The sequence below is a fragment of the Malania oleifera genome, chromosome 12 (genome assembly GCF_029873635.1).
Source record: "Malania oleifera isolate guangnan ecotype guangnan chromosome 12, ASM2987363v1, whole genome shotgun sequence".
Taxonomy (NCBI): domain Eukaryota; kingdom Viridiplantae; phylum Streptophyta; class Magnoliopsida; order Santalales; family Ximeniaceae; genus Malania; species Malania oleifera.
In genome coordinates this window covers 65,357,079-65,371,172 of record NC_080428.1, presented here as the reverse complement: position 1 = coordinate 65,371,172, position 14,094 = coordinate 65,357,079, and positions in this window count along the sequence as shown.

Genomic DNA, 14,094 nt, shown 5'->3' with positions numbered 1-14,094 from the left:
ACCGAGGAATTTAAATATTGGAAGTTCAGATGATTGTGGAATAAATGGATGTTGGATGTTTAATTGAGGATATGGATATTAATTTGGTTTTTCGTTATGATGTGTATATCAAATATATAATGATGTGGAGATTCTAAATTGCCTTTGTTGTACATTTATATTCAAGGATGGATCCTAGAGGCAAAGGTATGGATGAAGGAGGAGGAAGCGAGATGGGAGCTTCTAGAGGGGACGAGATTGACACCTCTTGGCTGTTACGAGGAATAACTCATCAGGTTAGGGAAGAAATGAGATGGAAGGGGAGACAAAGATGCAGCAGGCCAGGGGTCAGAAAGAGGTGATCGAGGTTGACAGGGCGACTCGTTATGCCCCCATTATCCTAGGTGCAATCAACGACATTGGGGTGAATGTTGGGGCAAGGGCGTTATATGCTACAGGTGCGGAAAACAGGGACATATAGCTTAGGAATGTCAAGAACCGCCGAATAATGCACCAACCCCAAACCAAAGTCAGAATCAAAGGAACAATCTGGTGCCTCGCAGTGGCGGAGGCCCAGTGCGTGTCTATATAATGGGTACACCTAAAGAGGGCAACACTAAGGGCCCAGGTAATATGCTTATGTGTAATATGTTTACATTAGTATATGTGTTAACGTTGTATGACCTTGCATGATTTGATGTTGCACATGTTAGAGTTGTTTGGAAATTATGAATGTGGTTAATTAGTTTAATGGTGTGTAAATGGGTGACTAACGAATTTTGGGGACGAAATTCTTTTTACGGGGGAAGAATGTACCAACCCGGGAAATTTTAAATAATTTAAGATAATAAAGAAGGTAGAAAGGGAAGAAAGAATAAATTCTAAAAGAGTGGCAGCAAACATTTGTCGATGAATAGATTGGTCTCGTCGATGAATATTCTTTTTAGCTTGTCGATGAGGGTACGTGCCTCGTCGACGAGGAATTACCGAGAGGGGTTCTTCGCATGACTTAAATTCGTCGACGAGTTGGCTATCTCGTCGACGAACTATATACTGGGACTTGTCGAGGAATCGATGTGTCTTGTCGACGAATCCCTGTGTATAAATAGTGGATTCTTTTCATTCCAGCGCGAAATTTTTTTGCACGTTCTCCTTCTCTCTCTAAAACCTTTGGCCATTCCACCTTCTCTCTTCGATTCCGGGCCAGATTTAGTTCGGTTCGACGATTAGAACTACCACGAGACTCCTGGGAAGATTCTCTGCAATATAAGCGGAGTAGATCTTTGATTTAAGTAGTTTGGGAAACATCCCAAAACCAAGGTAAGTGAATTATTTTGGAATTTCTTTAGCAAGAATTGTTATTTGGAGCCCAGGAAGTGTTGTAAGGGTGTTTTGCTAAGATTTGAGGAATTTGGAATTTTTGAATTACAGGATCTCGTTTTGTTGTTTTGGGTCGAATTTCGAGGAGCAGGTAAAGGGAAATATTTTATAATAGCTTTTTCATAATTTTTAAACGACTAGTTTCAAGTATGAATTTTTATATACATACAGGTATAATTTTTTATACCTTACTGGTATTGAAAATAATGTTTTTTTTTTATAGATAAATTATATTGGAAAAAATCGTGTGGTTGAAACCATTTTTGATAATTAAATGATTGTGATTAATGTGGAATGAGGAATTATCGAGACCGCGAATATTGTTTGGCTGTGAAGTCTGCCTGGTTGAATATATTGATTGATTGTGGATACTGATGTTGTGTGTTATGTGGTAGAATTATGGATGTGTCGCATGATTGGTTTGCGGTTGAATTGTGTTGGGGTTTATGTAAATTGCGATATAGAGTTGGCAGTGGTATGAGGAAGTCGTTATATTGTACATGGTATAACTGTCATATAACGTTGGCAGCGGTATGAGGAGGTTGTTATAAGGACGTTTATATCGGGAGGTAAACATTGGCAGTGGTATGAGGAGGTTGTTTACTTATTTACTATGAACAGAGTGTTTGTTTTGTAGCCTGTGTGAACACTGGTGCGGTGTGATTTGATTAGTCCTATGTGGACCAGTCCTGTGTGGATATTGATGCTATGTGATTTGATTAGTCCTATGTGGACTAGTCCTGTGTGAATATTGATGCTGTGTGATTTGATTAGTTCTATGTGGACCAGTCCTGTGTGGACATTTATACTGTGCTTTGATTAGTCCTGTGTGGACATTGATGCGATGTGATTTAATTAGTCCTGTGTGGATCAGTCCCGTGTGGACATTTATGCTGTGGATTGATTAGTCCTGTGTGGACATATGTGTTGTGTGGATCCTGTGTTGAATAATTATGATATGGGTGTATTTATGAAATTCTATGAAGCGATTGTGTCAGTTGTGTACGACTTTTAATTAATTAAGTATTTTGGGTAAAGTAGATTACTCCACCCGAGAGCTTGCTGAGGAAGGCGAGTACTTTGGTAATTATTTATGGATACCAGCGTAGAGGGAAACTACTTGTATGGGCAGGTGATCTTCTCCATTCTTGGTGTCTTTACTTGGATACATAACCCGAGGGCTTACTGAGAAAGGTGAGTACCCTGGTGTTAGCACTAGAGCAGAAGGGACCTACTTGTATGGGCGGGTAGATTTCCCTATTCTCGGAAACTAACATTAAAATACTGATGGTTATGGGTATGTGATTGGATGATAAAGACGTTGATCTTGTGTGACTATGGACACGTTATCTGGACTTCTTGTGGACAATGTGTACACCTGAGATGGATATTTTAAATTGTATTATAAACACTTCAGCCACACACTATTATAAACTATTTCTTCCTTACCGAGAGGTGTCTCACCCCGTCATATGTTAAATCTTTAAAAGTTATTCAAGAGATCAAGCTTAGACAGCTCTAAGGCAGGGTAGTTTTGTGAGTGAGACTTAAACGGCTATGTCTTAGTTTTAATGCTTTATTAAATTTCTATCAGGTTTTGTATTATAGAGAACGTGGATGTGTGAAATGTGTTTGATAATGTATAATAATAGAACTCTGGTATATTATATTTGAGGTTGCTTTACTATTATCCGCTGCGTGAATGGTATCAGAAACGCGTGTCCGTCTCTTAACACTCCGGGCCCCACGTGGCGGGTCTGGGGTGTTACATATATCCCCTTTTGATATTTGCAAAAAGTAATGATGGTTGCTTGCTAAAAAAGAAGCTTTAGCGATCAAGCAAACACCAATTTTCTAGTTTGTCAATTAAGCACATACAAAAATATAACCAGAAAACCACAACCATAATGATCCTAAAGTTTTAACAATCGCATTCAAGATCATATGGCAAACACAAAGAACGTGTGGCAAGGAAATATATATCAACTTAAGATTTTCACAAAGATCATTTCATATAAGCACATGCCACAGTGAATTCATAATAGATCTAAGCTGAAAATGTTCTTGAGCAAAACAATATTAGAATTTATATTTAGATGCTCTCCCTATCAATTTGAATTACGAGCTTAGATGAACACAGTTGCTTATACTAACCAAAAATTAATTTCATTAAGCATGTCATGCAGTATAAGCAATTCTTTTTGCACTCCTTAAGCCAACTATACTGAATATATATCAACTATATTTATCACCTGATCAGTATAGTTGTCCCTATAGACCATTGATGCATCAGAAAATGTATATTAAGGCATACTTTAGAGTTAATAACCTATGAACATTCTATATCAAATTATAAAGTTTTAAGAACTGAATATAATGTTCAGGAATTTCAGAAGAGCCTCGATATTCAATAAATGAAAGTGATGCATATGAGTCGTTTATGTTCTTTCTATAGGAATGGAGCTGAGCTCCTCTAACTGCCTAATGATTATGTTAGGATGAAATTTAACTTTCAATTTGTTCTCACTCATCATTTCAAAAATATTTTAACATTTGTTTTATCATAATCATCTTTGTTCAAGGTTTTATTTTGGGAAAAATCTATCAAAATTTCGGCAGCATGTCGTTTGTAAATTAGACGTTTTTCTATAAAGCTTGTACTTGATAGTGGGTTGTTTTCAACAAATAAATCATATAAAGCAAGCCACAACCTGATATCCACAACTAGCATGCAAATTATATCACTGCATCCACCATGCAGGAGGCTTTCAACACAAGCATGCTTTCTAGTAATTTAATCAACAACTCATAAAAGAAATGAACTATTCAACAAATGACATGAACAGTAACAAACAATGGATAGTTATAAGATTAGTGCAGAGTTGTTCTCACAAGAGCATACAAAAATATAATAATGAGAGCATTCAAAAGAGTCATGAAATTTTGAAAAGAAATGTTCCCCCTGAGTTATGCACTTATTCATTTTATGCCTTTTTCATCTCCAAATATTTTAGCCAAGGTTCATAAGATTTTCAATGGATTTAGACTTGGCATGAATGCATAGGCTTCAACAGACCAAAAAGTCACAATCAATATTCTTTAAATGTACAAAGTCTATAACTGTCTCTTTTCTTATAATCTTTAAAATGTGAGAGGCGTGAGTTAGAATGACTTTTAAATTTAACTGATCATGCATAGATTTATTTCAAATTTCATTTCATAATCTAAATTTGAAACCTAGTGCAAATAATTTTATCCATTCAACATCATTCTGATAAGGTGAAGCTCTAAATGATTTGATTTAATGTTTGAGAGCTTATGAAGTGAAAAAGAATAAATTAAATACTCTTAAGGATTAAAATTTTATTAAGTTCACGAGAGTATTTTGATAAGTAGGACAATATACAAAATATTTTCTTGCAAGTGAATATGTCTAACTGTTTAGGCAAAGAGCATCATGAAATACATGATCTTTCTTGAACAATGCTTTTTGGTGATTGGGGAATATCCTTAAGATATGATTATGATTTGGAACGAGGATACAAACCAAGGAATTGGAAAACCTTGACCAGATATAATTGTGGTGTGGTAAAGAGTTCCTATGAAGAATAAAGGCATTTGCATGAATCAAAGTTAGAGAATTTTAAATTTAAAGCTTCAAAGGGATCATTTTGATTGATTAGTGAACTCGAATCCCTTAGTGGTTGCCTCTAATTTTGATTATGAAAAATGTTATTTAAAGCTTCAAAGGGATCATTTTGATTGATCAATGAAACTTGAATCCCTTAATGGTTGCCTCTAATTTTGATTATGAAAAATATCTTCTAAATTAAGCACTGGGTAGAATAGGAATTTGTGAAGATCGGTGCTTAAACCTAGAGTGATGACTCAATTTTGATTTAGGCTTTTCATATTCAAAAGTAAGTTTAGGATATAGTGATATATGATATTAGATGGAACCCTAACACGCAATTTTGTGCAATAAACAATAGTGGCTTAACTTAAAGTATTATATTTAAGCATGGGTTAGGCATTTGGAAGTATTTACCTAGCAATGATGCCTAGTCCATTTGGAAGTGGATTTTATTCAATTTTTGAATTTTCTTACAAATCTTATTTCATTTTAAGTACTAATCACTTCATAAGCCTACAGTCATCACAACCCCTAAACCTATAAACTAAGGAAAGATTAACTAGAAGATAATTTCAATTTGAATTCGTTTTTCCTTAAGTCCTACAGGGTTTGCTTTACTGATTATCCATTTCATTTCTTTGTCCATGCCTCTAGCACCTCTAGCTAAACAACTAAATTCGTTGCGCCCTTTTCTTTTATGTTGTAAACAAGTTTTGAATTTTCGTAAAAGACTATGCTTACTAATCTTATGATTCCATGATGAGGCATGATAATAGGATTTATATGATGACCCTGAACCCTTTTCACAAAGATTTTTATTTTTAATTCCTAAAGATTTGTTTGAGCTATACTTCCCATCTTTGGATTTGAAAATCATTTTAGAATTATCTTCAATCTTTCTTCCTAAACAGATGATTTTCAATACCTTCACAATCTTTTTCTTTTCTAAGATGGCATGATAATTTTTCAAATCTCTTAATTGTTTTGCCAACATTTTATTTTCATTTTTCAAGAATGTCTTCTGATTAGACACCCTAACTAGAAATTTGTACATTTTAAATAAGATCTTTTCTAGTTCTACGGAAGAAGGCATGCTTTCAACAGTAAATTCAATACATGATTAATCATAAGATATATCATAATTATTACATGAATCATTACATGCTTTTTCAACAGGATTAACACAAGGAATATCAAATGAATCTTCAAATGAATTAACACAATAATTTTCACATGAATCATTGCATGCAACAATAATAGTATTTTCACAAAGATCCACAGATGATTCTTCACATGATATTTTGCAACAATCAACATAAGAATTATCAACTGCATAAAAAACTGAAACAGGAGGTGAATCATATACCTCCTCGTTGATTACTAGCTTATGATTCGCCACTACCAGATCATATGATCTTGGAGCTTCTAGAGCGGCAATCTTATTTTCCTGGGTCTCTCCATATCTCTTTTCCAGCTCAATCCAGATCTCTTGGGCACTACTACATGTCATAATCTCATGAAGAATATTAGTATCTAAAGCACAGTATAATAAATCCATGACATGTGAATCAATCATATCACAATCATTTTCATTTATTTGTGCACATCTTCCCTTGGCAGTTATAAGCTAGACCCTCCAGTCCATAGATTTTATAAATATGCTCATTCTAATTTTCCAAAGGGTGTAATCAACACCACAAAATACACGAGGCCTAGAAGATGACTGTCCCTCGCCGAATAGGGATACACTAAATTAAGTCATTGCGATTTTTTTGCAAAAATGTTTAAGTCTAGTGCAACGAGGCTCTGATACAAATTGTTGGCTTTGGTGTATTCCCAAAATGGGGGGTGAATTAGGTATTTAAAATTTCTCCCTAGGTTTGACCAAACATTTGCAGTATTACACAACTTAGAGTCTGTCTATGTAATCCTAAATGCGCAGATAAGTATAATATGTGGAAATTTAAATCAAGTGCATCATTCACACAATAACATACACATGTAGGAATATAAATTTCAGAAATATAAATAGACACACGATATGTTATCGAAGTTCGGCCAACTGTGCCTACGTCCCCGCCTTGGCTCACTAGCATAAGGATTTTACTATAAGGCTCACTTCACGGGCGGAGCGGCACCGGTTACAACCAAGTCAATTTGCAGGGTTGACCTCAACCTACACTTTACCAGGATGGTGCACCTAACTTTCCTAACTAGGTCTAAGTCAATCTGAGACTATTTAATAGGGCTAGTCTCCCTTTTCACGCCGGCGCAGTATTCCTCTGTTATCCACCTCGAGGTTCTTGATAGCCTCCTCTATATGGTCGAGGAGCAACTGGTACCGCTAGTGGTGCTTGGCAGTTTCTCGCGATATGCCCAGGCTGGTGGCACTGATAGCAAACAACCTTTCTCGCTCGGTACTCTCCTGGTTGCCTCCCCAAACATCTGGGACAAGGAAGGGGCATCTGTCTGCCTTGTACTTCTCGATCTCCTCCTCCCTGTTGTCGTCCTCCCCTAGTATCATATCTCCTCCACGACCCTCGACTGTGCCCTGACTGAAAATCAGAAGGCGCAGGCCTCTTCCTCTGGCTCTAGGCTACTACGCCTCTCTGTATACTGCTCTCAATCACCGTAGCTCTATCCACTATCTCCGAGAACGTCTGAGCTCGGAAGTCTACCACTTGCTCATATAGAGTTCCTCGCCTTCCTCTCCTCATCTGGCACCATATACGGGGCAAATCGAGACAGCTCAACAAACCTCGTTGCGTACTGTTGTACCGTCATAGACCCCTGTGTCAGATACAAAAACTCTGACGCCTTTGCTCTCCTGAGCGTAGCGGGAAAGTACCGCTCGAAGAAAATCTCCCTAAAGTGACTCCATGTCATCGCTACAGGGTCAGGCCTCTACTCCTCCAGTACTCTCACTGACCTCCACCAACGCTTTGCCTCTCCAATCAATTTAAATATGGCAAATAATACCCTCTGCTCGTCTGTACATGAGAGGACTGCCAGTATGTCCTCTATGTCCTGAACCCAGTTCTTTGCTACTAGTGGGTCCGCTCCTCCAACAAAATACGGGGGTTGCATACGCATGAACTACTCAATCATGCATCTCCGCTCTCCTGAGCTCCTAGCCATCTCAGCCATCACCTGCTGAGTCACGCTATGCAATATCGCGTCAGGGTCTGCATCACCTATACTGGAAGGTCCTACTCCATCACCTCCCGCATTCGTGTTACTGTTCCCCAGATCCATCCGGCAAAGGAAACAGCTAATCTTAGCATACAATCACTATTACGTAACCTATGCACTACAATAACTCATAAATTATTCCTCTATCCACATCCTAAATCCCCATTTAAGATTCAGTCCTACCACTCAAAAACAAGACCCAGCGGTAGTATCCATGGTTTTCCTGAAATCGTCATCCTAGGAAAAACACAAAAACAACCCCAGTACTCCTGCCTCTAGGCCGCAAAATAGAATCCTAAATTCTCATCTCATCCTCAAACAATCACTAACTCACATTTCAATATACTCATCACCTATTTTCCTCAAAATCCACTCATATACTCTGGTATTGTATTCCGCTGTCTACTAAAGTCTACAGAACCTAGCAAACTTGGCTCTGATACCAAACTATGACGCCCCGATTTTCGTACAATTTTTTTTTCCAATAGTAATAAATAATTACACGTTATAAATCCACAAATTGGCCACGTCAACAATCCTACTATTATTCATACGACCCGACCCGCATTAGGTATTGAGTAAAAAGTTATTTTATTATACAACCTAACAGCAGAAGACAATATACACATATCAATCAAAATACAATACCCAGAGTATCTATATACACATATATACAATACTATCTCATATCCAAAAACAATACAACCCTAGGGAATCACACTTCCATAGTCTAAACTCACCGTGTATATCAGGGTCCAGCTCCCTATGATCACGGAGCTCTACCACCTAGCCTATCTCTGTCCCCTGAAAAATTTAGATAATTTGGGTGAGACACATCTCAGTAAGAAAGAATAAATTATTTACAGTGTATGGTCATATGAGTACAATTATAATGCACTTTACTTTTCAAATCATCATTTCATCTGAGAAAAAACACTGATATACACATTCTCATAATCGTATAAATATACAACACAAGTTTTTCTTTTATAAGCTTTAAAATCATTTATCAAATTCAATGATTTCCAACACATATTTACCCGCGAAGTTCTTAAGAATAGGGAAGATTACCCGCCCATACAGGTAGCTTCCCTCTGCCCTAACACATTATGCAGTCGAGTATAGCCACATCTGATACCTATTAGGACACTCACCTTACTTAGTAAGCCCTCAGGCGGAGAGTTTCACTTCGCCTTAATTATTTATATTATTAACTCACACGGTTCCATTTCTCAATTTTATCATTCTTTATTTCTCAATTTCCATTCTTTCTTTCATTTCTCATTTTAGCCAATTTTATCATTCTTTCACTTTACGTTTCCATTTTACTTTTCGGCTCATGAGTATCCTCGATATCAAATACCAACATCACATCTGTAACTCATGGCCACCCTGAGGATCTTTCTATACACGTCATGCTTCCCCCCATGGTCAAGGTTGTGTGGCCCGAAAGCTGGATCTAATCGCGGTTGGCCGACCCGATTAGATCAAATATCATATCATATATCGCATCTGTAGTATGACTGGCCGGCCTATAACCCTGATCCGAACTCAAGAGACCCAACAACCCTACAAAATGGCATAGTTGACTATCACGCCACATGCTCCAAGAGTCCGTATGGTTGCACTAACACCACTCGCAACGGTACGGTGCTCAATATCATAACCATCCAATAGGGTTTAGCACCAGAGGATGTTCGGTCGACCAGAGTGTTGGAGTTCATTTTCTGATCAGTCGACCGAAGGGTTAACTTTTGACCCCAAGGATGTTCGGTCGACCAAGCTATATAAGCTTGGCTAGGTCCGATCGACCGTATGGTTGGGAGAACCCCATGTGTCAGTTCGGTCGACCATAACGTTGCTTTACATTTCTGGTCGATCAACCGAACATGCCATCCTTGGGCATTTCGGTCTTTTCCCTTTATTAAATTGTCTCTAATTATATGATGTTTATTTTAAAGACTATGGGAGACATTTTTATGCAATATTCAGGATCCTAAAGACAATCTATGGTCTTTGTGAGTTAACCCCAAAAATCTGGCGTCAGTCGACCATCCCTAAGGTCATTCAATAATCCTTTGAGCTTATCTACCCTATCATGCATGTAATGCATTGATTATTACAGACCATTTTACAAACCCAAAATGATAAATATAAATTACAATAAACAAATATGTCGGGGTCTTCAATTTTCTTCAAGTTGTCGCATGCCATCAATATAATCTAGTTAGTATGATCCTACACACAAATTTGAAAGTCATCAAACACAAAGAGTATTTGTTATTATCAAAATCGGGTATGACCCATAGGGTCAACACACTCAAAAATGCTACAACAACCCAAGCTCTCTAAGCTCGATCCCGCGAAGATCTTGAAAAGAAGAAATTCAATTATAGAGTGTGACACATCTCAGTAAGGATGGAATATATTAAATCAACATGTGACAAACATGAGGTTTAAGTACAACATATATGTATATTCATTATTTTCAAATAAAACCACAATTATGAAATCATTCTCTATTCATACTTATACACAAACAAGGTATTTTACTAACGAGAGTTCCCAAGGATAGGGGTGATTACTCACCCATATAAGTAGCACCCCACTGCTCTGATACCCTAAGCAACCTACGGTCACAATTGAAGCATGTCAAAGCACTTACTTTACTCAGTAAGCCCTCAGGTGGTTAGTTTATCTCGTACTCACACATTCATGCAAAGGTTTATCGGTAGAAGTTCCCAAGAATAGGGAAAATTACCCGCCCATACAAGTAGTTTTCCTCTGCCCTAATATGTTATGTAGCTCACAGCTACATCTAATACCTATCAAGGTACTCACCTTTCTCTGCAACCCTTAGGTGAAGAGTATACCCCTCATCAAATATAAGTAATATTACTATATTTAACGCTGATAATACCTTACTACATTACTCTTTATGTTGTTATCATTGTACCATTCATTACATTCACTTTCATATTCTATATTCATGTGTCACATATTCATCATCTCTTTCTATATTCATGTCTGTTTTCACATATTTTGTTTTCATGTCATTTTCGTCTGCTGTTCTTATATCCACTACTTCCATAACTACCATTTCCATATCCATTGTTCTCATATTATCCTTGGTTAAACTTACAATTATGCATTTAGAACCCTTTATATCGATGATAAATCCTAATAATGCTTCCACCCCATGACGGGTTGTGCGGCCCGAAGGCTGAACTTAACCCTGGTTGGCCCTCCAGAGTTAAATCAACCACATTCTACAGTCTGTAGGTATGATTGGTTGTTCCCACACCGGTCTAGACTCCAGGGGGACACTACCCTTCACTAGAACAATCAACCATCTCATCTCCACACTGTATCTAAGATGTGTAGGTGCACTAATATTCCATACATATTCGCAACAGTATTGTGCCCTTTTCCTAGTCCACCGGAGTTTTTAAACCAAACATTGTAATTTAAAATAATTCATATCACCTTTTAATTCTCAATACATTTCTAGTATTTCCAGCATCTATACATATATATATCATAGTTTAATACAGAAACTTCATTTACTCATGCCACACAATTTAACAACATATATTCATACGTTCATTGAAAATAAGCCAATCCATATTTATCATTCATATACTGAAAATATACATTTAATCTCTTACATAATTGACCAGAAAATTTATCATTTAACTTTCCATTTTCACAAATAATATCTAATACCACAGCCCTAGGCTCAGAAATTTACAATTTAAACAGAACCCACATGAAAAACCATATATATACATAATATTTCCATTTTTCACTAGTTATTTCCTCAAAATTCCTGATCTAATATATTCCTCTTACTTGATTTCCTAAACTACGCCAACAGGAACCCCAAAATGATGCATGTGGCGCTCACCCGAACCTTGAATCAAAAACCCTAGTTTAATCAGATAAACCCCAAATAACATATTATTTCAACATTTTCTCAACCTATAAACCTCGAATAAACATTTAAAACCCCAAAAATTAGGAATCCAAACCCTTACCTCAACTTTGCAGCGATTCCCAAAAAGCCTAGTTTAGAAATCTGCTCCGCTAGATGTGTAGAGAATCTCCCCTAGAACACCATAGTGGTTCTCGTTTGTTGATTCAGGTTGAATCCGAGTTGAAAGCTTAGAGAGAAGGCAGAGAGAAGTTTCTAGAGAGAGAAAATGAAAAATAAATGATTTTCTTTGCTGAGAAGCAACCTCAATTATTTTTATACATGATGTTGCCACGTGGCTTCATTGGCAAGAAGACAGGATTTGTCGACGAACCATAGAAGGGAGTTCGTTGACGAAAGGATACATTCGTTGACAAAACTTAAAATCTGAAATTCACTCACTCGAGATCTCTTCATCGATGAGGGACTGAACTTGTCGATGATCCCTAGAAGAACACTCGTCGACGATAGGCCTGGCAAAACGGGCGGGCGGGCCGGGTTTGGGCGGGTCACTAACGGGCCGGGTCATAAACGGGTCAATGTTAAATGGATCACACACATGTCAACCCTAACCCGCCCATTTAATAAACGGGCGGGTAATGGGTCACCCGTTTAAAAATATATATAATTTTTATTTTAAAATTTTCATATAAAATGACATTTTTTTAAAAAAAAAAACTGCATTTTATTTAGTAATTTCTAAATAAAAAGAACATAAAATGTAAAAAACAATACATCCCTTTAATGAATACAATTTTTTTTTAAATGTAAAATTAAAAAAAACACGCACACCTCTAAAAATATTAAATATGCATAATACATGCATAAAATATTTATATATAAATCTAAATTTAAATGAGTCCCGTAATATTTACATATAGAGCTAAATGTAAAATATTTAATAAGTTCATTCATCATTCATATTTTTTTAATTCATGCATTATGCATAACACATGAATCAAATATTCAAGTCCTACAATCAAAACATAATCTTAAAAAATATAACAGTTAAATATTTAGAAACAAAACCAAATTTAAATGAGTTCCATAAAAATTCACAAGATTACAATTTTCAAAAGATAATAAAAAAAACTTAATTAGCCATGATTGTTTGTCGAAGCTTCTCCCAAATCATTAATCAAAAGATTTTCAAATTTGACTTCTAATTGTTCAGCTTCTTCTCTTTCTTCACTTGGATCCACTGCAATGACAAAATAAATAGATAACAAATAAGAAACAATAACAATTGACAAAGGATATGAAAGTAAATAAAATGTAAGTATTGAAATTATTGAAATAATATTGGAAAAACTCAAAAAAAAAAAAAATGCATACTTGCATAACCAAACAACCAATTTCGAGTTGTTATCAATGCTCCTGCATTTTCCGGCAAAAGTGATCTTCGATATTTGTTAAGAACCTGGGCTCCAATGCTGAATGCAGATTCTGATGCAACACTTGTGATAGGAATAGTAAGTACATCACGCGCCATAAGAGATAAATCAGGATATCGAAATCGATTATCTTTCCAATACCGCAATATATCCATTTCAGCATGTTCCACACGATTTAGCCTAGGCTCTTCCAAATATAAATCTAATTGAGATTTTTCTGTAGTAGCACAATATTGGCTTTCATAAAATTCAAATTTCTGTCATATATTAGAATAGAAAAACAAACAATATAAATATAACAGCTAAAAATAATATATAAAATAAGAAATGAAAAATTAGAAAATATAAATGAAGTTACCGAAAGCTCATCTCTAATGAGATTGTCACTACCACCAGTACCCCCAGTAGATGGAGCAGTAGATTCCAAAGAAGATTTTGATTTGTTTGCATGATCTTGGAATAGAGAGTACAACTTTTGACGAAGGAGATTTAGCTTTTGCCGAGAAGTGGATGAATCAATCTTTGAGTAACAAAACTCGACA